Raw genomic sequence first — 24,116 nt, forward strand, 5'->3', positions numbered from 1 at the left:
CACAATGGGAGGAGAGACTGAGTTTATATGTTCAGAATTTAGCAAAGTCCTCATAGAAAGTCTTCAACAGTGTATAGATTAAGGATTAATGTCAAGACTGCTTTGCTCTGCTATCAAAATATTAAGAGGGTATTAAGAAGGAAAACACTAAATTTTTTAATAAATAGAAAAGGACTTTTTAAAGATGATGTAGTTGTAATGTTTTGAAGGATAGCTAGAATCTTAAAAACAAAGAGCAATAAGGTCTGGAAGGCACTAAATGTGGAACAAATGGCATCAGCGAAGGCAGAGGTGAAGTATTTGGGAAATAGAATTTTCTCCATTGTTTTCAAATTCACTCTTACATGGTGGAATAAGTGTCCTTAAGCCAGATACAAGACTGTATATATTATGGAGATTTAATTTTATAACATTTTTTTCCCAAAGATGTGGAAGGTTACTCTCATGTAATAACCTGTTTTCACTTCTTTCATTTTCTGTGAAGGAAGTTAGGTTCAAAATAAAAGGGACTTCTCTAGCTACATAGACTATTAGTTAAAGATGATTAACCATGAAGACTGCATTCATTTTGTCCATGTCCATGGATATTATAAAGCACTGGTTTTTAAAATTAGTATATTATATGCACTTATAAATTATGTTTCCACAAAATGCATTAACAGCATTTTTATTAATAATGTTTCTTCTAGAGGATAGTGATTTGCTGTTACACTACATTACTTTATCATGATTCTTCATATTACATTTTCCTCTAAGGGCAATACAAAATGAAATAGCAAATATTTGGTTAAAAAAACAAACACAACCCCCCCCCCAAAATGTACATTAAAAATAAATGTCAAAATATCTACATCTATTGTACACTGTTTTGATTTTGGTAATGATTTCATAGTTTAATATGTATGTCAAACTTTATCAAATTATACATGTCAAGTATGTATATTTTATCTATGTCAATTGTTAATCAGTGAAGCTTTGAAAAAAAGACTACATATTTTTCACTCACTAAAATTTCAGTCAAATTAAATAATAGCAAAACCTAAGATACATTTTTGTAATTATCGAAATTGTTCAATCAAGATATGCTCTAATATTTATGACTGTGATATTTTAAAGTAATCAATCTAACTGACTGCATATTTAGTCTCTTCATTAAACCAACCATCATAATACACTTTTATATTTATGTATTTTATTACATTTCAAATAAATTTATTTTTCTTAACTATTATCTTTTTTTCCTCTTCATTAGGGACTATTCTTTTCATATCTGTGATCCTTTTGCCCTTATTCATATTTATTCCATTTCCATTTGGTTCATTTTTCTCCTCCTAGGGTCTCTTCCAATGTTTCAATTTCCTTTGATGCTTTCTGTTGACATAGTGGCTTCTGAAATAATGTTGCCTGACTAATTAAGAGTACCAGGTGTTCGGCTAAATAGCCAAGATAAGTTCCATTCTCCATACTTTGTTTACTGCCTCCACGCCTGGTCAAATACAGACTTCCAATTCCCTGGACTTGAAGAGTTAGCCAGCTACCCTTTTAGCTGAAAAGATACCAAGATCTAAAAATGCAAATACTATGGGTTCAATGACAGTGACTGGTGCTAGAGATGGTAGAATAAACTGTCTTCGAGGCCAAAAGGCAATGCAGGGCATTAATTACTTGTAATATAGAACTACACTTGGAGGGCGCCTGGGTGGCTCAGTCGTTAAGCGGCTGCCTTCGGCTCAGGTCATGATCCCAGGGTCCTGGGATCGAGTCCCACATCGGGCTCCCTGCTCGGCGGGAAGCCTGCTTCTCCCTCTCCCACTCCCCCTGCTTGTGTTCCTGCTCTCGCTGTCTCTCTCTCTGTCAAATAAATAAATAAAATCTTTAAAAAAAAAAAAAAAAGAAGAACTACACTTGGATATATTTACATTGCCACCAGATTATGAATCCCTACAGATTCAATTCTATAATCTACTCTGTTTTTAATCATGACAAATATGATGCATGTACAAATTGGAATTGATTTTATGTGAGTCAGAATATCTTTTTCAATGTCTAGTCCACCTTTGAAAGCCTAGCCCCATTTTTCGTTTCTGGCATATAGCAATGATAAATACCAATTACTATGCTAGGCAGTGGTAGTAGAAAGTTGTACAAAATGAGTATCTAGCTAGAAGAATTTCACAGTGCTTTGTAGGGTACAGATTAACAATTACAATCCAGTGCTTTATTTGTCAATTAAAGGCATGAATGCATAGCTGGTAGACTTGTTAAAACAGGACACTTAATACTATCAGTGTTTAACATGTGTATGTATAGTAAAAATTGTGTAAAATAGTTTCATTTTACATAAAAGCCTAAACCTTAAAATAACTCAATATCCACCAACTGTAAAATTAATATTGTATTATATGTATATAAATGAATATGTTGCAAGGAGAACACATGAACTATATACAACATAAAATATGATTGAATCTTACAAACATAATATTGATCAAAAAAACTAGACTCAAAGAATATTAATTATATTATTCCAATTGTGTGAAATTTATAAATAGAAAACATTGTTTAAAGTCAGAATATTTTTTAATTTTATGTAAATTTTACTTAGTTAACGTACAGTGCAATATTGGTTTCTGGAGCAGAATTCAATGATTCATCACTTATATACAACATCCAGTGCTCATCACAAAAAGCGCCCTCCTTAATAGCCTTCACCTATCTATTCCATCCCCCCCACCCACCTCCCTCAATCAACTCCTAGTTTGTTCTCTACTGTTAGAGTCTCTTATGGTTTATTTCCCCCTCTCTTCCCCTCCTTCCCATGTGTTCATCTGTTTTCCTTCTTTTTTTTTTTTTTAAAGATTTTATTTATTTATTTGTGAGAGAGAATGAGAGACAGAGAGCACGAGAGGGAGGAGGGTCAGAGGGAGAAGCAGACTCCTGGCTGAGCAGGGAGCCCGATGCGGGACTCAATCCCGGGACTCCAGGATCATGACCTGAGCCGAAGGCAGTCATTTAACCGACTGAGCCACCCAGGCGCCCCATCTGTTTTCCTTCTTAAATTCCACATATGAGTGAGATCACATGGTATTTGTCTTTCTCTAATTGACTTCTTTCACTTAGCTTTCTAGTTCCATCCATGTCATTGCAAATGGCAAAGTTTCATTCTTTTTTATGGCTGAGTAATATTCCATTATATATTACCACATCTTTTTTTTTTTTTTGAACCACATCTTCTTTATTCAGTCATCGGTCAATGAACATTTGGGCTCTCTCGATAGTTTGGCTATTGTTGATAATGCTGCTTTAAACATTGGGGTGCATGTAGCCCTTCGAATCTGTATTTTTGTATCCTTTGGGTAAATATCTAGTAGTGCAATTGCTGGGTTGTAGGGTAGTTCAATTTTTAACTCTCTGAGGAATCTCCGTACTGTTCTCCAGAGTGGCTATGAGTTTGCATTCCCACCAACAGTGCAAGAAGGTTTCCCTTTCTCTGCATCCTCACTAACACCTATTGTTTCTTATGTTGTTAATTTTAGCCATCCTAACAGGTGTGAGGTGGTATCTCATCGTGGCTTTAATTTGTATCTCCCTGATGATGAATGATGTTAAGCATCTTCTCATGTGTCTGTTAGCTAGCTGAATATCTTCTTTGGAAAAATGTCTATTCACATCTTCTGCCCAATTCTTAACTGGATTATTTGCTTTTTGGGTGTTGAGTTTGATAAACTCTTTATAGATTTTGGATAATAACTCTTTATCTGATATGTTGTTTGCAAGTATCTTCTCCCATTCTGTAGGCTGCCTTTTAGTTTTGTTGACTATTTCCTTTGCTGTGCAGAAGCTTTTTATCTTGACAAAGTCCCAATAGTTTATTTTTGCTTTGTTTCCCTTGCCTCTGGTGATGTGTCTAGTAAGAAGTTGTTATGGCCGAGGTCAAAGAGGTTGCTGCCTGTGTTCTCCTGTGGGATTTTGATGGATTCCTGTTTCACATTTAGGTCTTTCATCCATTTTGAGTTTATTTTCATGTAAGCCATGTAAGCTTACATAGAACAGGCGTAAGAACAGGTGATAAGGGTCATGGAAAGACAAATTTGCCTACCACACAAGCATATTAGCATTTGAGTGGAAAATCTAGATCTTGAAATTAGAACCTCCTTATGTTGATACACTATTTTATTCTAAAGCCACAATAGCTTATTTTATTTTTGTCCCTACAAGACATAAAAGGTAAAGTCTTATTGTAGGTGGAATAAATATTATTTTAATATATTAATGAATTTTCTAGTCATAGTATAGAACATTTAAAACTGTACTTTGCCTTACCAATTAAAACAAACAAAAAAGTAGTGAATGGTATCTTTACAGTTCATATTTATACTTTTAGAAATCAGAAAATAACATTTCTTAAAATAAAGCAAGTATAAAAATATCTGCCTAGGGGCACCTGGTGGCTCAGTCAGTAAGTGTCTGCCTTCGGCTCAGGTCATGATCTCAGGATCCTGGGATAGAGCCCCATTTCTGGCTCCTCGTTCAGCAAAGAGTCTGCTTCTCCCTCTCCCTCTGCCCCTCCCCCCACCCCACACCCCCGTTCTTGTGTTCTTTCTCTCTCAAATAAATAAATAATATCTTCAAAAAAAAATAAATGTTCTTTTTGTTCCTATTATAAATTAAATTGTTTTCTTAATTTCCTTTTCAGATTGTTCATTTGTAGAGCATGGAATTGCAATAGATGTGTGTATGTTGATCTTGATTTTTGTTTAAATATTTCATTGGTTTATGAGATTTTTAGTAGATTTTCTGTATATATTTCTATATATAAGATTTTCTATATATAAGAGCATATTGTTTGTGAATAGAGATAGTTTTGCTTCTTCTTTTCCAATTTCAGTAGTTATTTCTTTTTCTTTCCATGTTGCCCTATCTTGAACCACCAGTACAATGTTTATAAGTTGTGGTGAAAGTGGACATTCTTGCCTTGTTCTTGATCTCAGGGGGGAAATCATTCTGTCTTTGACCATTAATATGTTTCCTAAAGGTTTTTCATAGATGCCTTGTGTTAGTTTGAGTTAGTTTTCTTATCTTCCTACATTTTATAGTGTTTTTAAATGAAAAAAATTTTAGTTTTAACTCAAATGCTTTTATTGCATGTATGGATGATCATGTAGTTTTTGTCCTTATTCTACTAATATGGTGTATTAAATTCATTAGTTTTCAGGCCATAAACTAATCTTACAATCCTGGGATAAATCCTATTTTTTCCAGTGTATTAAACATTTAAATGTTATTGTATTCTGTTTGCTAGTATGTTGTTAAGGCTTTTGCATCTTTATCCACAAGAGATAAGTGCTCTTTTCTTATGCTTTTCTTCTTTATAATCAGGCTAATACTACCCTCAAAAAAATGATTTTTAGAAGAGTTCCAGTATTCCATACCCTCCACATTTGTAAGATTTTAGAGATGATTCATACATATTCTTTTTAAAATGTTTGGCAAAATTCACAAGAGAAGATATATTATCCTTGGCTTTTATTTAATGAGAAACATTTAACTACTAATTCAATGTCTTTACTTCTTATAGGTATAGTTAGATTTTCTCTTTATCTCTTATCTATTGGCAGTGTTTTGTTTTGTCTTTTTAGGATTTTGTTCATTTATCAAAATAATCTATTTTGGCAAGAGTTGTATTCATTATGATTTATTTTATTTCTGTAAAGTTGGTAGGCGATTTCTCAAGATACATTTCTAATTTTAGTAAATTGAGTTTTCTATCATTTCTTGGTCAGTCTAGCTAATTAATTTCATAATTGTATTTGTGTGTGGGGGGGGCATGTGCACACAATTTCTTTGTGAGTGCTCTAGGACTCATATACATTTTAACTGATCAGAGTCTATTTTAAATATATACTCACTTAAGTCTTGTAAGTTATAGAAACTTTACTCCCATGTAGCTCCATTCTTCCCTTCTTTTATGTTATTATTGTTATAAATATTATATCTGTTAAAAGCCTAATATATTAATGTAAGTATTAGTTTATATAAACTTACATATCATAATGAAACAGCAAGAAAAAAGGAAAGCAAAGTATGTTTTAGAGTGTTTTATGTAAACTTATTTATCATTTCTTTTCTTTTTTTATTTTGTGTATATGTGGATTTGAGTTACCATCTGTTGTCATAAGTTACAAGCCCAACAATATGATTTTACCACTATTGTTTTATGCAATATCTATTAAATCAACAAAGAGAATAAAAGAGAAGTATATAACTATACTGTCTCTTATAATCACCTTCATTAGGATTCTCTTATCTGTTTGTTCTCTGCTTTGTGTGTATTCTGATTACTTTGTCACGACATTCAACCTAGAGAAATTCCTTTAGTGTTTCTTCCAGCAATAAATTTTACCTAAAATTGTCTTTATTTCAGCTTAATTTTTGAAAGACCGTTTTATTGGATTTAAGATTCAACATTGACATTTTTTTCTCTTGGCACTTTGAGTTTATCATCCATTGACCCTTTAAACATGATTTCCTTTAGTTCTTTGAACATATATTTATAATAGCTGTTTTCAAGTTTTCGTCTTCTATGGACCATCAAAGACTACTTGATCTATTTTTTCATCAATATTATGTTGTTTTGATTACTGTGTCAACTAATTTTGTGAGGTCTATTTACCCCATATTACGCAGCTTTCCATGTCCCTATTCAGATTTTTCTGGGTTTTTATCTTTCTGCCTAGTTTCCTAGAGGTTGCCCCTGTGTCAGCACAGTTTAGCAGTGAGCTTCTGATAAATAAGAGGTTGTGTTTAAGCTCCCTGTGTCGGTAAGGTTTTCACCATTTATTGTGTGTGTGTGTGGCCTAGAGACTACTTGCATATTTCAGGAAGTTTGTGGGTATGTTGTTATTTATTTGTTTGTTTTTTAACACAGTCTTCTTCAACTTTATCTTTCCCTGATCTTCTCATTAACCTCTGATATGCCTTTATTGGTATCACACCAAGTTGTTAGTCTCCACTTATAACTAGCTGATTGCTTCACTACTTTTATCAAGTCTCTGAATTATTAATTGCTCCACAATGTGATCCAAATACATTTAGACCCCTCAGGGCCAGGGGTTGCTAATTTTTTTTTTTTTAAGATTTTATTTATTTATTTATTTGAAAAAGAGAGAGAGAGAGAGAGAAACAGCATGAAAGGGGAGAGGGTCAGAGGGAGAAGCAGGCTCCCTGCTGAGCCAGGAACCCGATGTGGGACTCGATCCCAGGACTCCAGGACCATGACCTGAGCGGAAGGCAGTCGCTTAAACAACTGAGCCACCCAGGCGCCCAGGGGTTGCTAATTTTTGAGCCTTGCCCTGGCCATCCCTGGACAGGACAGACCTCTTTTCTATGGAGCAGGAGCTAAGAATGCTAGGGATAGAGAATTTGTCCTTCACTATGTCCTCCCTCCCCACCTAGATCTCCCCTATGGAGAAGGAGCTGTGAGTATATGTACATGGAAAGTAGGAAAACCTGTGTGCTATCCAGCTTCCACATCTCATTCTCCTCTATGTAAGTCTTCCACACCATGGAGCCTGGGAGAAAGGATCTATTGATGTTCAATAGATGCAAAATCCACCCAGAAGAGCTCTTTTGTCCCAGAATGCTGGGGTAGTTGAGAATTGATACTCAGTTGTCCAGGCCCTGGAATAGTTCTTCACAGGAGAAAGTTGTAGCCCCAGCTTGAAGTTCCTGGCCTTCCAGTGTTCTTAAAAATTTCCCTAGACTTTCTGGAATGACTGCTCTCAATTTATTATAAGCCATTTGTCCAATCTGTGGAAACATTGAATAATTGACTTTGCTAATTTTAGACAGTTCATCAAAAGTTTCTCTGGTGGAAGGGCACATGGGTGACATAGTTGGTAAAGCATCTTGGTTTCAGCTCAGGTCATGATCTCAGGGTCATGAGCGTGAGACCCATGTCAGCCCCATGCTCACTTCAGAGTCTGCTTGAGATTCTCTCTCCCTCTCCTGCCCCTCTGGCTCATGTTCTCTCTCTTTCTCTAAAATAAATAAGTAAATCCTTACATTTTTTTTCCCTCTGGTACATAGTTTCATTAAGCTCGTCACACTGTTTTTACTGACAAGAAATTTTAAAATGTGGGATTAGTTGATGTTCAACATACAATTGATCCAATATTTATTTTACAAATAAATATTTAGCAAAAAGCCTTGATCTAGATAATAAACACTCAAGAAATTTAAGGGGATTTTTTGTACATGGTGGTGGATGTTTAGGTATTTTGAAATATACAAATTATTTAATTTTTCAAATTGCTTTAGAGATTTAGTTTTGTGTTCATCAGCCTTTAGTATGAACTGGCCAGATGATAACTATTTAGCATTTATATGACAATTGTTGAGGACAGTGCACAGATTATCTTTGTAATTTCAAATATGTTTCTGAATTATATAACAACAGATGACCTTATCCTAATGGTGAGAACTGCCCTAATCTTTCAATGAACAGTATCCTTTCTCTGGACTTCAGAGTTCTAATTATATAGCTCTGCATTTCAAAGATCTACGATCTCTAGGGAAAAAAAATCGACAATTTCTATTGTATTTACACAGGTAGTTATCCATCCAATGTCACCTTCTAAGATACTGCTCTCAGGGAACAGAAAATTATTAATTCAAAAGTAGGACATTAGCTAATATTACTAAAATTGCAGAGTGATATCTTAAAAGTCTCCTTTAAGAGAAGAAAACCTTCACTAACAAAAAAAGAATAAAGTACATTAGTAGAAATATATGGGGAAATTTCTGGGAGTCATGAGGCCTCCCTGGTACTTACATAAATCTTACCTACTCTCTGTACCTGTAAATACCACTTTAAAGATTGATGTAAGCAATATTCTATACAAAGATAAATGACTGCTATATGGAGAAAAACTCAAAAAGACAAAGAAACAGGTATTTATTAGATAACTACAACATGCCAGTTTTGATATGAGTTATTTGAGAGAAATATAATGAAGTGAAAGCTGTATTTGAATTTAATGGGATAAAAATTTAATTGTACCACCTTACATTTCCTAATTTTAAATTTCCCTATAGGAAAGGTAATACTGACTTTGCATCAAGTGGTGTTAAGGATTAGTATAGATATATGTAAAAGCGTAATAATAATAATGTTCAATCTTTATTATCAAAACATCATGTGAGAGATACTCATACTATAAATATTGTTATAGTCTAATGTCACTTTTTAACTATGATAAGTCTTTTAACCTGTTTTAATCTTAATTTTGTGATCTTTTTTTTTTTTAAAGATTTTATTTATTTATTTGACACAGAGAGAGAGAGAGGAATCACAAGTAGGCAGAGTGGCAGGGAGCGGCAGAGGGAGAAGCAGGCTCCCCGCTGAGCAAGGAGCCCGATGTGGGACTTGATCCCAGGACCCTGGGATCATGACCTGAGCCGAAGGCAGACACTTAACGACTGAGCCACCCAGGCGCCCCAATTTTGTCATCATTATTACGAGAAACATAATATTCCACAGAGATCTTGTGAATAATCCCTGTGAATGTGTTTTCTGAGTGATAACACACTCTGAAATAGTATTTGGAACAGTTGATTCAGTAAATTAAATGGAATAGGAAACAATAGGTATTTCATGGTCATATTATATGATACTTAGTCTACATTGTAAAAAATATGAGATTTTAATTTAGAGATTTAGATTTTCATTTGATCCTAAAAATTTATAAATCTATTTATGTATTCCTATATTCCTAAAAAACATATCATAAGTATTACCCTTGGAAATATTATTTTTAATCAGGTATAGTTCAAAGTAATATAAATGATAAAAAATTTCAGAATTGTCCTACAAATATTAATCATGTGGATATTTATTCTCAAGAAATCAATGAGATTTCTATAAATATTTATTTTTTCTAAAGAGCATTTTTTCTTTGGAAAAGCATACCAAATAAAAAGTTTGCATACTGGATTGTGTTGGAGGACGTAATTGAGTGTATGTAACCACTGGTTGACTGGCGATCTGTATTGGGACACCCTTCCTTGTCCTTGGAATGCACACTCTGCCCACTGTTTCCACAGTGGGAGTCATTTTCAAGGATGTAACCTTGAGAGAGTAAGGTGTTGTTGAGACCATCTGTACTGAATATGTGACTGAGCCCCATTCTGGTGGGTGGATGTTGAGATCTATTCATCTTGCAGCTGCCAAAGGTAAGCCTCATATGTAAGTTCCTTTGCTTATTAAACCTGCCACCAAAAACAAACAAATGAACAAATACACAAGTCTGCCACCTACCAATCTGAAGTAGCTTACCTCTTTCTTCAGTTTTTCTCTGGCCCTCTGAGTACAGGGGCCTGTTTCAGATTTCACCTAGGACGCTTTGGAGATTGCAAACCCAAAATTGAAAAATATATTTGCAAATATGAATTTTATTGAAGTCTCTTGAACCCAGTTAAAGTTCATGTAGAGACATAATGCTTTATGTTATTCTGTTTATTTATTTATATTTTACAGTTTACAAAGCATTGACTTCTGTCTTCTAAAAGCAGACTTAGGTTATCAAGAACAGTAAAGTGTGACTGAGTAGAAGAGGTGAAAGTCTTCTCTAAGAGACTGAAAAAATAATCTTTCTAAGAGGTAAGAGGTGAAGGGCATGAATGTGTTTTACTTCACAATAGTCTGGAAATACACCCTGTTATTTAGAATTTCATCAGGAGCAAATAAAAACAGTATCTTTATGTTAGTGCTCTCTAAAAAAGAAATACATCTAGATCTATAATCTTACCGTCACACTGTTATTTTTGTTGACCCAAAAGGTGAAAGAAATCAATAATTTTCATATAATCTTTGCAGATATTTACAATAAAAATCATTCTATGTGAATACTGATGAGTTTATATTTGCAAATGGTCACAATGCCAACGTATTTGCAAAGGTGTGAATATAGATTTGGGTTACCTAATATCTATCAAGGGTGATTTCTGTTCTTTTCTCTCTTTTATTAAAATTAAAAAAAAATAAATCCTGCATCTAGATTACTTCTACAACTACTTATACTAAGTTACTAAATATAGTAGTCAGCTAACTCTGATGGGTACTATAGAATTATGTTTTAATCTGACTGACTTGGATTCCAAAAATAAAAGCATTTGTTCATATATAAAAAACATTGTCTTTATGCCTTTAGAAAACACAAAATTTTTCATATAGGTAACTGAGAAATACACTATAGCTAAACTATTTTTTCTCTAACAATAATCACTTGAGTCATAAAATGGAATACAGTGGCGAAAGTACGGTTTGAAACCATAGAAACTATGGTTTGAATTCTAACCCTGTCTTTTAGAAAAGAATGTGGCTTTGAGTACCTATCTTTATCTTGTAGTAAATGCTCAGAAAGTACTTAAAATCACACTGCTGTATTCTTTGAAAACTCCAGACGGAATCTACATAGAGGTGGTAACTTAGCCTCTTATTTTGCTTCATCTATTCCTTTTCTGTCCTTTTCTTCATTTCCATTCTTCAGTACTAAAACTTCTTTTGCTTTCATTTATTTGTAACTCTCTATCCATCCATCTCCCCTGTAACTGTGAAGATTGTTTATTTCCATGTAGAATCACAGATCAACAGACATCCATTAACTTCTTCCAGAACCACTAATAAGTTACACCTCTAACATTTGTTGGGTTGCTGCAAGAATACAAATGGGGCTAACATATCATATGTCTAAGAAATTTAAAGTTATAAGTAAAGCTAATATTATGACAAATATTCCAGCAAAATGGACAAATATGATTAAAGCTATAGTTTTGGGAAACAGGAGGTCTGCAAAATATCAAATGAATAAAACTAATATTGCATACTTCTGGGTGGTCCATTTATATACAAGCAATGTTTGTACTACTAATAAAAATAAGAGTATACACAATACGTAAATACTTGTTACTTATTCCATAAAACTTATTTTTCCTATATGTCAGAAAATCCATTAGTTATGTTGTTCTAATTGTAGTTCTATACAATCTGTTGATAGTATTGATATAGAAGTTTAAATTGTAATGTAATTCTAAGTATACAAAATATAAAAATATTTTCATGAAAAAATATAATTTAAAGTTAATGCTAAAAAGTCAAAACCTTAACTATATACTTCAAACATGTTTACAAAAATATTTTTCCCCAAATGTATTCTAATTATGCATTAAAATTGATAGGTAAAATACAAATTATAACTAATATGTATCAAACTTATTTAAATATACCTGAGTTGTTGTATAATATTTGAACATCATATTAAAATTATTTGGAAATCTAGTTTCTAATCTGAATAATTCATATCATCTTTACTAATTATGTATAGATATTTATATCCAAATTTGAGAGTAATAATGTATAGTTAATATTGAAGTATTTCCTTGCTGCTATGGGCAATTAGTTACCACACTAAGTTGTGAGTATTTCAATAACCATTGACTGAAGGATAAATAGGCATAGAACTTTGACATTTGGCATCAAGCAGAGACAATATATTCAAGTTGTTCGTTGATTCCAATGAAAGGATATGACAATTCAATTCTTTTTTCCTTTTTCTTTTCTTTAATCTTAGTGCTTTTGATGATCAAATCCTCTCCACTTTAGGAAGCAGTGTTCTCCATCATCAGCTGCAGCAAAACCTCAGAAGACTGGATATTTGGACCATGCTGTCTGTCTTCCATATCAAGATTATAAGGCAAGTGATGTGAAGATTTTCCCTGGGGTTTGAATGGTGTTGATCATGAAAATGGGCATTTTAGGTCTACCAGCAGCTTCATGACAACACAAAGCTCTGAATCCCTACTGATGGAAGTGGCCAATATGTTCTATGTGTGTATGTGTGTGGGTAAGAAATATTTAATTGTTTCTTATTCATATATATTTTTGTTTTCTTTATACCTTTTAGTTTTTCACAAAAGTCCATTTATTATACTAAAGCATTAAAAAATACACAAGGCATTTTTTTCTACACTTGGTCAAGTATTATTTCTATATTATTTTAATTATCTACTAAACTAATTTTTCCCTTATCATCATCATATTTTCTAGTAATCCACTAATTCTCCAAGTTCAATTTCAATCAGCAAGAAATTTTAGTGAGACAGATATTTCAGTTAATTATTATTCTTTATTCCTTATAGTATTTTCTTAGGGATATGGTCTTACTATTGTCATACTGTCAATTAGGACAGTATGGTTATCTAATCAGAAAACAATATGTAATGTATTTAATTTTTTAATAATCTTTTTTATTCCTAGGCATATGGAGACCACAATATTTAGCCAATCTTTAAATAGAAAGCTATATATTATCCTATTATTTTATTATAATTTTACTGTAAGATTCACTGTCACATTTTTAAGATGATAAATATTTTTGTCAATAAAATTTAACCTTAAAAAAACTCAAGATGACTCTCATGCATATTTCGGCTTCTTAAACTACTTCTAATGCATCAAGCATCCACATTTTGAACACTGTTTATAAGATTAGCTAGTTCAAACAAAAGATAAACACAAATTATAAGGCCATTTTCTAGGATTTGTTAACATACTATGGCCTGGTTTTATGTTTTTCTTATGATCATAAGAAAGAAACAATAACTTTAGACTAAATTGTTGCTTAGGCCACATTTCTTCCAGAGAAACTCATGTTTTAAAGCTCTTTCTTCATTTTCTCTTTCAAAAATCTCTTCTTTTTCATAGATACAAAGACAGTGAAACGTGTGTAGTTTAAATGCCGATATTGTAGCTCCATTTCAAACACTCTGACGACTTTTGTGGATGATGAGCCAAAACAAAACAAATCCACACACAATAGTTGACACTTATAAATTATTCCCATTCTAAGGAATTTCTGAGTTCAGGTAAGTTCTTTGAAATATCCATTTATACAGTAGTAAGCTTCATATTTTATACACACTGATTTGAACATGACCATAAAATAATAATCTTTCTAAATGTCCCATTGCTATTAGTGCAAACATCCTTTTAGTCTTTCATGATCAAATAGAAAAAAAAAAGCAAAACAACTAAAGTTTACAATTTCTGAATCTTTTCTTTCCTTCCTCTCTTTCTTGAGGATTTTTTTTAAAAAGTTCTATTGTTGGGCGCCTGGGTGGCTCAGTTGGTTAAGCGACTGCCTTCGGCTCAGGTCATGATCCTGGAGTCCTGGGATCGAGTCCCGCATCGGGCTCCCTGCTCGGCAGGGGGTCTGCTTCTCCCTCTGCCCTCTTCCCTCTCGTGCTCTCTGTCTCTCATTCTCTCTCTCTCAAATAAATAAATAAAATCTTTAAAAAATTTTTTCTATTGTTTAGCTTAGCATACATTGAAAAAAAGTGAATAAAAGCATAAATAAATGAACAAAAAGGTAACTTTGTGATAACCAAGAGATCAGGTAAGGGACTTTCCTGCACTTCAGAAGACTTCTCATGCTACCTCCCTCTTCTATAAAGGGAAACACAATATTAATTTCTAAAGAATAGTTTTGTTGGCTTTTGAAATGCAGCCACTCTGAAAAACAGTATGGAGATTCCCCAAAAAGTTAAAAATAGAACTACTCTATGACCCAGCAATTGCATTACTAGGTATTTACCCAAAGGATACAAAAATATGGATTTAAAGGGGTACATGCATCATAATGTTTATAGCAGCATTAAAAACAAACTATTGAGTCCAGTGTACATTGGAGTCCAGTGTACATTGACTGATGAATGGATAAAGATGTGGTGTGTGTATACACACACACACACACACACAGTGGAATATTACTCAGCCATAAAAAGAATGAAATTTTCCACTTGCGACAATGTGGATGGAGCTAGAGTGTATTATGCTAAGCAAAATAAGTCAGTCAGAAAAGACAAATACCATATGATTTCATTCACATGTGGAATTTAGGAAACAAAACAGATGAATGTGTGGAAAGGGAAAAAAAGAGAAAGAGAGAGGGGAGGCAAACCATAAAAGACTCTTAATAATAGAGAACAATCTGAGGGTTGATGGGGGGTGGGTAGGTGGGGGATGGGCTAAATGGTGATGGGTTTTAAGAAGGGCACTTGTCATGATGAGCACTGGGTGTTGTATGTAAGTGATGAATCACTGAATTGTACTCCTGAAACCGATATTGCACTGTATGTTAACTAACTAGAACTTAAACAAAAATTTGGAAGAAAAAAAAAAGAAACGTCATCATTCAGTATGTATTCTTTTCTGTCTGGTTCCTTTCCCTTAATATTATATTTGTGAGCACAATCCATGTTGTATAAGTATTACCTAATTTATTTTGCTCTGTATAATATTTGATTACACAAGTATTCCATAATTTACTTATCTTTCTAATGATGATAGACATTAGAATTTTAGAATTTTGCTATACTATGAATAACACTACTATGACATTCTTGTGCATGTAATTTGGAGGACAGATATATGTATTTCTGTTGAGTACACACCAAGAAATGGAATCACGAGTAATAGAGTAGGTGCTCATTGAGATTTAGTATAGTATAAAAGATGTACATATTCTCACGCAGTGTATGGTAGCTCTTGCTATTCTACATCCCAGTCAAAACTTAGTATTGTCTATCTTCTTTTTCCTTATTCTGATGATGGTCTAGTCATATAACATTGTAGTTCAGATTGTCTTTCTCTGATGATTAATGAAGTTGGTATCATTTAAATATTGAATATTTACTGGTATATATTTGGTTACTTTTTTCATGTTTCCACTGGTATGTGTCTTTTTTCTTGTTGCTTTGTAGGAATTCTTTGTATGTTTTTAATATTTGCTTTTTGCCAAATTCAAGTGTTGCAAATAGTTCTCCAGTAATGCTGATATCTGCTTTTGTTTTGTCAAGGTTGTTCTCTTCCTTCCAGAATATATATTGATATGCCATTGGTGTATTATTAGCTACAACATTATGCTCAAGATATCAAGGAAGAGAAGTTTTAATTTTTGGTAAACATTCTGAAAGCTAACTTGGTAATACAAAATTAAAGAGCAGAGATATACCACTTTCTAGCCACAGGCTTTATTAAGACAATAAACAAGACGTCTTTAATTCATCTACTTTTCTTAGTATGCCACATTAGAAAGCCTTTCACTGAAATTGATTTGTCTTACCTTTTAAATATCATAGTGACAATTGTATTCCTTAGAAGCAGATTTATCATGTTGCATACGTTTTGAGACCTCTCACTCACATGGGCCCTTTCAAGTTCCTGATTTTTATTTATATGCTTTTAAATAAATTGAAAACTTTATTCCCTTAAAAAATACTTCCAAAATGTAAGCTTCAGACTTGAGAAAACCTGCATGTGGTGCAGATCACTTTTTTACAATTTTGGTTGCTTTTCCCTTACAAATAGTAGTAATCAAAATTGTCTAAATACTTAAACCCTTCACTACTCATGAAGTTAATATAACACAGCAGAGAAGATAGTGAGAGCAATGAGTCATTAATTAACTGATGACGTGCACTGGAGCTTTTTAATGAGGGAAATAGTAAGTAGATATGGCCATAATTAGTTCTAGTAATGAAAATTAATAAATTTCAAGTCATAAGTCACAAGAACTATTATATTTTGCCAAATGTATAAACTTCCAGAATGTGGAGAATTCTAATATTTTTTTTTCCACACTGAGCAATTTTGATAAATCATGTGTCCTGAATGGGATAGTGTATCTTTCTGACTTCTACAAAATTTAAGACTACAATATTAGGAGAAATTAAGTTAATTAGACTGTTTATAATTAAATATTCAACCTACAGGGTTTTTTTTTTTTAAAGATTTTATTTATTTATTTGACAGAGAGAGATAGCGAGAGCAGGAACACAAGCAGGGGGAGTGGGAGAGGGAGAAGCAGGCTTCCCGCCGAGCAGGGAGCCCGATGTGGGACTCGATCCCAGGACCCTGGGACCATGACCTGAGGCGAAGGCAGACGCTTAACGACTGAGCCACCCAGGCACCCCTTACAGGGATTTTCTAATCGGTTCCATATATCTTAAGAACAGATTGCCCATTGGAAATAATTGTTACCTGAATTGATAGTCAATATTAAATAATCGCTTACACATGAAAGTAAAATCCTCAAGAAGCAATATTTTAACTAAATTTGCGCTGTTCATGAGTAGAAAAATCAATCCAGCTTTCTGAGTGGAATATAAGAATTCTTTCCAAGAACTGCTTAATGTGACACATTCATATAATTAATGTTTTATAAAGGAAATTTCACAGCACACACTTGAGGCTATGAAGTTTTATTATATCTGGATATAATATACCACATTCTCTGCTTATTACTTTAGATTTTAGATCTTTTGTAGTGCAGAGTATTACCTATTGTGCATAATATGCATAGATCTAAAATCCCCATGATTAAACACTTTCTATTTTTTTCCTATCTTATTTTGCAGAGCATTGTTTGTAGTTGATGCTTCTTGCTCCCTTCTGAAGGCCTGCTGGTCCCTACTTCATGACTTTTTTCACATCTGACTCCTTTCTTTCCATTCCCACAACTACTTCCCATGCTTAGCTCCTTATCAAGTCACCCTTAGATAATGGAAACTAGTCCCTAACTTGTGGTTCTGTCCAAGTCTTTTTTATCGATAATTCATAATATTCACTTACATTTCCTTAATGTATCAAGTTCCTCTACTCCTGAGAAGAACAAAGCAACAGCAATAGCAACACATGTTGAGTTTTTTACTTATTAAAGGAGAGACCAAACTTTCCACATTCTGAATTCAACTTGTCTTTCAAAAACAATCTTTCAGTGTTGCTTCCAAAAAACCTCAAGTCAATTATCAGCAATAGCCAAGGTATGGAAAGAGCCTAAAAGTCCGTCGACTCATGAATAGATGAAGATATGTCATATGTATACAATGGAATATCACTCAGCCATCAAAAAGAATGAAATCTGGCCATTTTCAATGTTGTGGGTGGAGCTAGAGTGTATTATGCTAAGTGAAATAAGTCAGCCAGAGAAGACAAATACCATATGGTTTCACTCCTATGTGGAATTTAAGAAACAAAACAGATGAACATAGGGGAAGGAAAAGAAAAATAAGATAAGATAAAAACAGACAAGGAGGCAAACCATAAGGGACTCAACTATAGAGAACAAACTGAGGGTTCCTGGAGGGGAGGTGGGCAGGGGATGGGGTAAATGGGTGATGGGTGTTAAGGAGGGTACTTCTGATGAGCACTGGGTGTTATATGTAAGTGATGAATCACTAGATTCTACTCCTGAAACTAATACTATACTATATGTTAACTAACTTGAATTTAAATAAAATCTTGGAAAAAAAAAAAAACCACCTCTAGTCACTAAGAATATCTGGCATGCTTTATTAATTTTAAGATTTTCACTTACACAAATGTTCATTAATTCACTCACTCAAGATTCTTTTCTCTTATTGGAGTCCCTTAAATTCTGGCTTATATTCCACTTTTTTCTTGATCTCTACCCCAGTTTTGCCAGCCCTGAGAGAGGTTCTCTTTATAGTGCTTACAGTGCTTTTAAAGATAAAAATAATAGTTCAGTTTAGTTGTCAGGTCTATGTCTAATTGAAACAGTTTAAAATAACTCATTAATAAAATAAATATTCTTTAAAAGCTTGTTTTGGTTTATAACAATTTGCAATGTATGTAAAGTGTTATTTGGCTCATGGAGTTGATGAAGTGATTAATTTAATATTTTTACTTCTTCTCATGGCAGGTGAGGATAAGCCAGGATTAATGTCAAATCTCATAAATAGGTAAAAGTGAGAAAAAGCAGTCCTTGGAACTTACTGAGATTTACCTTTTGGCTTTTCTCAAGAGAGTGGGAACTTGAGCCACTATGCTCTTCAAACCCAGCTCGCTCAGTATGATGGAATCCTACTCAGGTGAGCGTGGCAGAGACTGCAGGGCTTTCTCTCTCTCCTTCTGGTCACAGCCTAGGGCTACAGTCTCTCCAGGAGATGCAAGACATCAGCAATTCTTTTTCTCTCCAGCTCTATGTCTTAGGAGCTGTATTCCAGATAATAGACAATAAGAAACCTGAAGTTCCCTTCTCCCATCTATCGTCAACTCGTAAGAAAGGGGGTCTATTCCAGGTACAGTGGCCCTAACATCCTGTTTAACCATTATTCATAGGATAGAGGTTTTTTGCCAGTAGGGGCATGCTGAGATCATAAGCTACTGCCCTTGCCCAGAGCCCTGTTTGTAAAGCAAAGGTTTTATTCTAAGAGAATTCGGCCATTGTCTCTACCCTTATCTCAACTCCACAGGATTGGTGCACAAGATTTACACAGGAGGAGAGGAAGGCAGTAAGAACAAAGAACTCTCCCCAAGGAAACAGGCTGTATTTGTAACAGAGCATGAGGAAGTTTAAGCCTAAGGGCACTGTTGAAAACAGTGGAAATTTCGGTAGTAAGCAATTAGGAGGAGGCTGGTAGCTCCATGAGAGCAACAATCCCAACTTCAACCAGTCAGAATTTTAACTCCAAGAATTTGCTTGGAGCCAGATCAAGCCCCCCCAAATGGCCTTAAAAACTAATTTTTTGGGGCGCCTGGGTGGCTCAGTTGGTTAGGCGACTGCCTTCGGCTCAGGTCATGATCCTGGAGTCCCGGGATCGAGTCCCGCATCCGGCTCCCTGCTCGGCAGGGAGTCTGCTTCTCCCTCTGACCCTCCTCCCTCTCGTGCTCTCTGTCTCTCATTCTCTCTCTCTCAAATAAATAAATAAAATCTTAAAAAAAAAAAAAACTAATTTTTTTTTTGGTCTGGATTTTCTCTCTCTTTCTTTTTAAAATTGAGGCATAACTGACATACAATTTTGTTTCAAATGCACAAGATAGTGATTTGACATTTGTATACATCACAAAATAATTACCATGACAAGTTATGATCTGTCACTATACAAAATTAATACAATATTCCTGACTATATTCCCTACGTTGTAGTGAATGGGTGAAAATATTTGTAAGTCATATGTGATAAGGGATTGTTATCTAAAATACATAAAGAACTCATACAACTCAATAACAACAACAACAAAAATACCTCAGACAATCTGATTTAAAAATGGGACAGAGGATCTGACTAGACATTTTTCCAAAGGAGACATACAGACAGCCAACAGGCACTCATTATCAGGGAAAATCTGCTCAACATCACTCATTATCAGGGAAATGCACATCAAAACCATTAGTAAGATATCACTTCACATCTTTCAGAATGACTATTATCGAAAGACATGAAATAACAAATGCTGGTGAGGATGTGGACAAAAGGGAACCCTCATGCACTGTTGGTGGGAAGGTAAACTGGTGCAGCCATTGTGGAAATTAGTGTGGAGGTTCCTCAGAAAACTAAAAATATGAATTTCATTTTTTTAAACAATCTTTTTTCTTTCTTTCTTTCTTTCTTTTTTTTACTTAGTTGTGATAAACATCTCAGTAGAGAAGACACAGACATAAAGGGCAGGTGGCAGTGCCATATGCAAGGGCATGCCTTGACTGCCGCTGCTCTGTAATTTGTTTTAGACCTCAAATGAACAGAACTGTCTCTGTCCCTCAGGTCCTCCAGAACCACTGGCTGCGTAAGCTCAGTGATGTCTGGCTGGCTGGCATCTCCTAATGCTATAGTGGCTGAGCTCACTCAAGCAGTGATAGAGGACACTGAGCCATTTGCCATCCCAACATTGCCAGACCATGGTCATCAACTGGCTGGTGAGAGGCTGACCCTGCCCATCAATATACCAGGTGAGGTGAATGTAGGAGATGCAAGCTGCATACATGAATCACGTAGATGTGTGGGTCCAGGATGGTGGTGTGAATGGGCTTGTTGCTTTGAGGTAGGAGATTCTCGAAGTAAGAGGATTGGTTGAGGGAAATTCATCCCCTCTGTGAGGTTATCCTAGGCCTGGGGCTAAAAAAAAAGTAAGCCTTAAATCACAGATCTTCCTGTAGGCCTCAAGGACCCCATTGTTAACAACCTCAGTCCATTGTTCGGTGATCTTAATGATCTCTTGTTTGTGCACTTTGATGTCCTCATCTTTCATGGTGGTGGTGCACCTCTCTATGGAGCTCTCCATACCATCTGTAAACTGTATACACCATGGTGGTTTCTGGTCCTTGACACCACTGTCTGACTGCTTATTCAATATGCTTTTGGCAGCTGAAAAACTCCTAGAGAAGAGCATCACCTTGAGCATGACATCCTTCAGTTTTCTCAAGACACTGAACTTGAACAAACACTTCATATTGTCTTGATGATGCATCATGGAGGCCACTGGGGAATTTTTGCAGACTAGTGGCTACTTGAGAACCTGGTGAGGTGCGATGCATTTTGTGGGGTTTATGGCCTCTGGTTAACTATGTTCTTGCTTTAGGAGTCACTGTATCCCACTCTCATGATGGGAAACCATAGGCTCCAGCCTTGATCTGCTGATATAGCTTGTGCTGGTCTTCATCCAAGAAAGGAAGATATCCCAACAGAAGGATATATAAGATGAACACACAGGCCCAAAGAGCCACAGGTTTTCCATAAGGCTCTTTCCTCAAGGCCTCAGGGAACAAATAACCTGGCGTGCCATCAAAATTAAACCAAGCTTGCTGTTCTCATACTTCATCAGCCAGATTCGTGTTGACACTCTTGCATCTACTTGCCAGCAGAAGGTCTCAGACTTCAGATCTTAGTGGACAATGTCATGCTGGTGGAAGTGGCTACTACTTTCCAGAATTTGATGTATACAGTTGCTAGCACCAACTTCACTGTAGTACTTTCTAGCCACAATCTCTTCAAAGAGCTCCTTGCCAGTAAGAAGGTCAAACATGAGGTTGTGAAACCTTTCTTCAGAAACACTGTCATCGCTGCCGGGGGCTGGCTCCCGACCGTGCCTGGCAGAGCAATAAACACTCTTGCCGCCAAAAAAAAAAAAAAAGAAAGAAAGAAAGAAACACTGTCATGAAGGTGCATGATGTTTCAAAAGTCAGAATATTCAGACGTCACATTCTAGTTTCTGGTGATCCTGGGCAGATAACTTCTTGGTATTGATGATTTTTGCAGCATATTCTTGTATGGAGAATCCTTCACACACCTGCAGACCACAGAGAAAACAACATTGCTGAGCTCCTTAAAGTGTTGGTAGTCATTGTTGAAGCGGGTTCAGTGGTGGTGGCCATTTTGTCCAGCAAGCAGACATGATGGTGCAGCCCACACTGGTGTCCATGCAGTCACCACCACTCAGCCAAGGGAGCAAGAGAGAATGAGGCAAAACCCCAAAAAGCTCAAATTTAATTGTATCAGACTTTGGAACAATGTTGTTCCAGGACATAACTCATACAGGCATACTCAACAATATTATCAGCTGACTTCTCAGCAGATATAATGGAGCCTGGAATATATAGTATTGTCATCCAAATGTTTCAAAGAAAAAGAATTAAAGCAAGGATTCTATATCTAGCAAACATATTTAAAACAACAACAACAAATCTGATATATATTGTTTCTAGCAGACCTTCACCACAGGAAATACTAAAGGGAGTCCTTCAGGCTGAAATGAAAGGATACTGAACAGTAACTGGAAACCACATTATTAAGATAACTACGTAGGTAAAAATAAATCAGTATAGAAGTACTTTTGTAACACTTCTACTATCTGATTTAAGAGAAAACCATCTAAAGCAATAATTATAAAACAGTCTTGATGTATTTCTAATGGGTCAATTCATCAGGAATTATATTATATAAAAATTATAAACATATATATATATAAACACATATACATACGTGTAAAAAAAAAAAAAAAGCTAGTCATAAAAGACCACATGTTCTATGATCCTATTCATTTAAAATGTCCAGAGTAGGCAAATCATTCACAGAGAGAGTAGATTAGTGATTTCCTAGGGTGGTTTGGTAGGAACTGGGGAGTGACTTGTGGAAAAACAAGATTTCTTTTTGGAGAGAGAAATGTTCTAAAATCGATTGTGGTGATAGTTTCACAACTCAATGAATATACTAAAAAAGTTATATAACTTCAATGTTTGAGGTGTATAGTATGTGCATTATATCCAAGTAAAGTTGTTTAAAATTTACCTTATATCTAGTATGACAAGATGTAAAGTTTGATTCTAACTCCCCTCTCCACCCCACCAAGCCCTTTAGGCAACAAAATAGTTTATTGCTTTTAAAACACAGGCACAGGAAGATTTGCATTCTCTTCATCATCGAAACATTAAATATCTGGATATGATTATTAGCACTGCTGTAGTCATTAGCGACATATCTGAGAAAAACAAGTCAATACCGAGGACAAAAATTAGAGATTTAGAAAACACAAAACAAAAATACATTGTTGCAGCTCCTCAAGTAATTGTTTTTTTTATGTAATATTTAACCCCTAAATACTGGGATGACCTCTTTCTTCCTTAATGTAATAAAAGGCAGCAGTCTCCTAGGGCTGAGATCATCATTCGGACAGCTTCCTTACTGTTTTGCCTGCTTTGAAAATCAAATATCAGTGCATTCCTAGGAAGAACTAATCATGGGGTAGTTAATTCCACTTGTTTGATTTTACCTTAATGCCTTGTATCCTTTACATTCCTCATCATCTGTTCTGATAACAACTTGAGGTAAAAGCCTCTTAAGATGAGCCCAAGTTGTTGTTTATCCCAGTCTTTGAACATGGTCTACATTATGTGTTGACTTTGCCAGGGCCTTTGATGATGTCATTAGTAAGCTATGAGATCAGTGCATTCTAAAGGAAGAATGCATTTAGTAGTTCTAATCAGGGCTAATACTAATCATTACTTATTAGTCATTATGGTACAGATACTGATCAATTAACGTGAATATGTTCAAACGATCAAAACAGGTAGCAGTAAGTGAATCCTTTTCATCAAAATATACTGACTTTCCTGCCTTCATTTAGAATGATGGAGTTGTGTTGTTTTCTCTCCTGGATTTAAAATAATACTTTAGAAATATTTTATCTTGACAGTGACAAATTGACTTTTAAGAAAAATTCCTCAGTGTATAAATATCCAACTATCCAGCTACCCATTTAGTCAG

The 24,116-nt window shown here is 34.8% G+C and overlaps 1 pseudogene; it reads right to left on the minus strand.

Moving 5' to 3' along the window:
* Positions 1-7,665: 7,665 nt before the first annotated feature.
* LOC123845654 (calcium/calmodulin-dependent protein kinase type II subunit gamma-like) lies at positions 7,666-22,228 on the minus strand (annotated as a pseudogene).
* Positions 22,229-24,116: the final 1,888 nt, after the last annotated feature.

This window comes from Mirounga angustirostris, unplaced genomic scaffold (genome assembly GCF_029215605.1).
Source record: "Mirounga angustirostris isolate CCGP_5_RB_7025 unplaced genomic scaffold, mMirAng1.0.hap1 SCAF_6, whole genome shotgun sequence".
Classification (NCBI taxonomy): Eukaryota; Metazoa; Chordata; class Mammalia; order Carnivora; family Phocidae; genus Mirounga; species Mirounga angustirostris.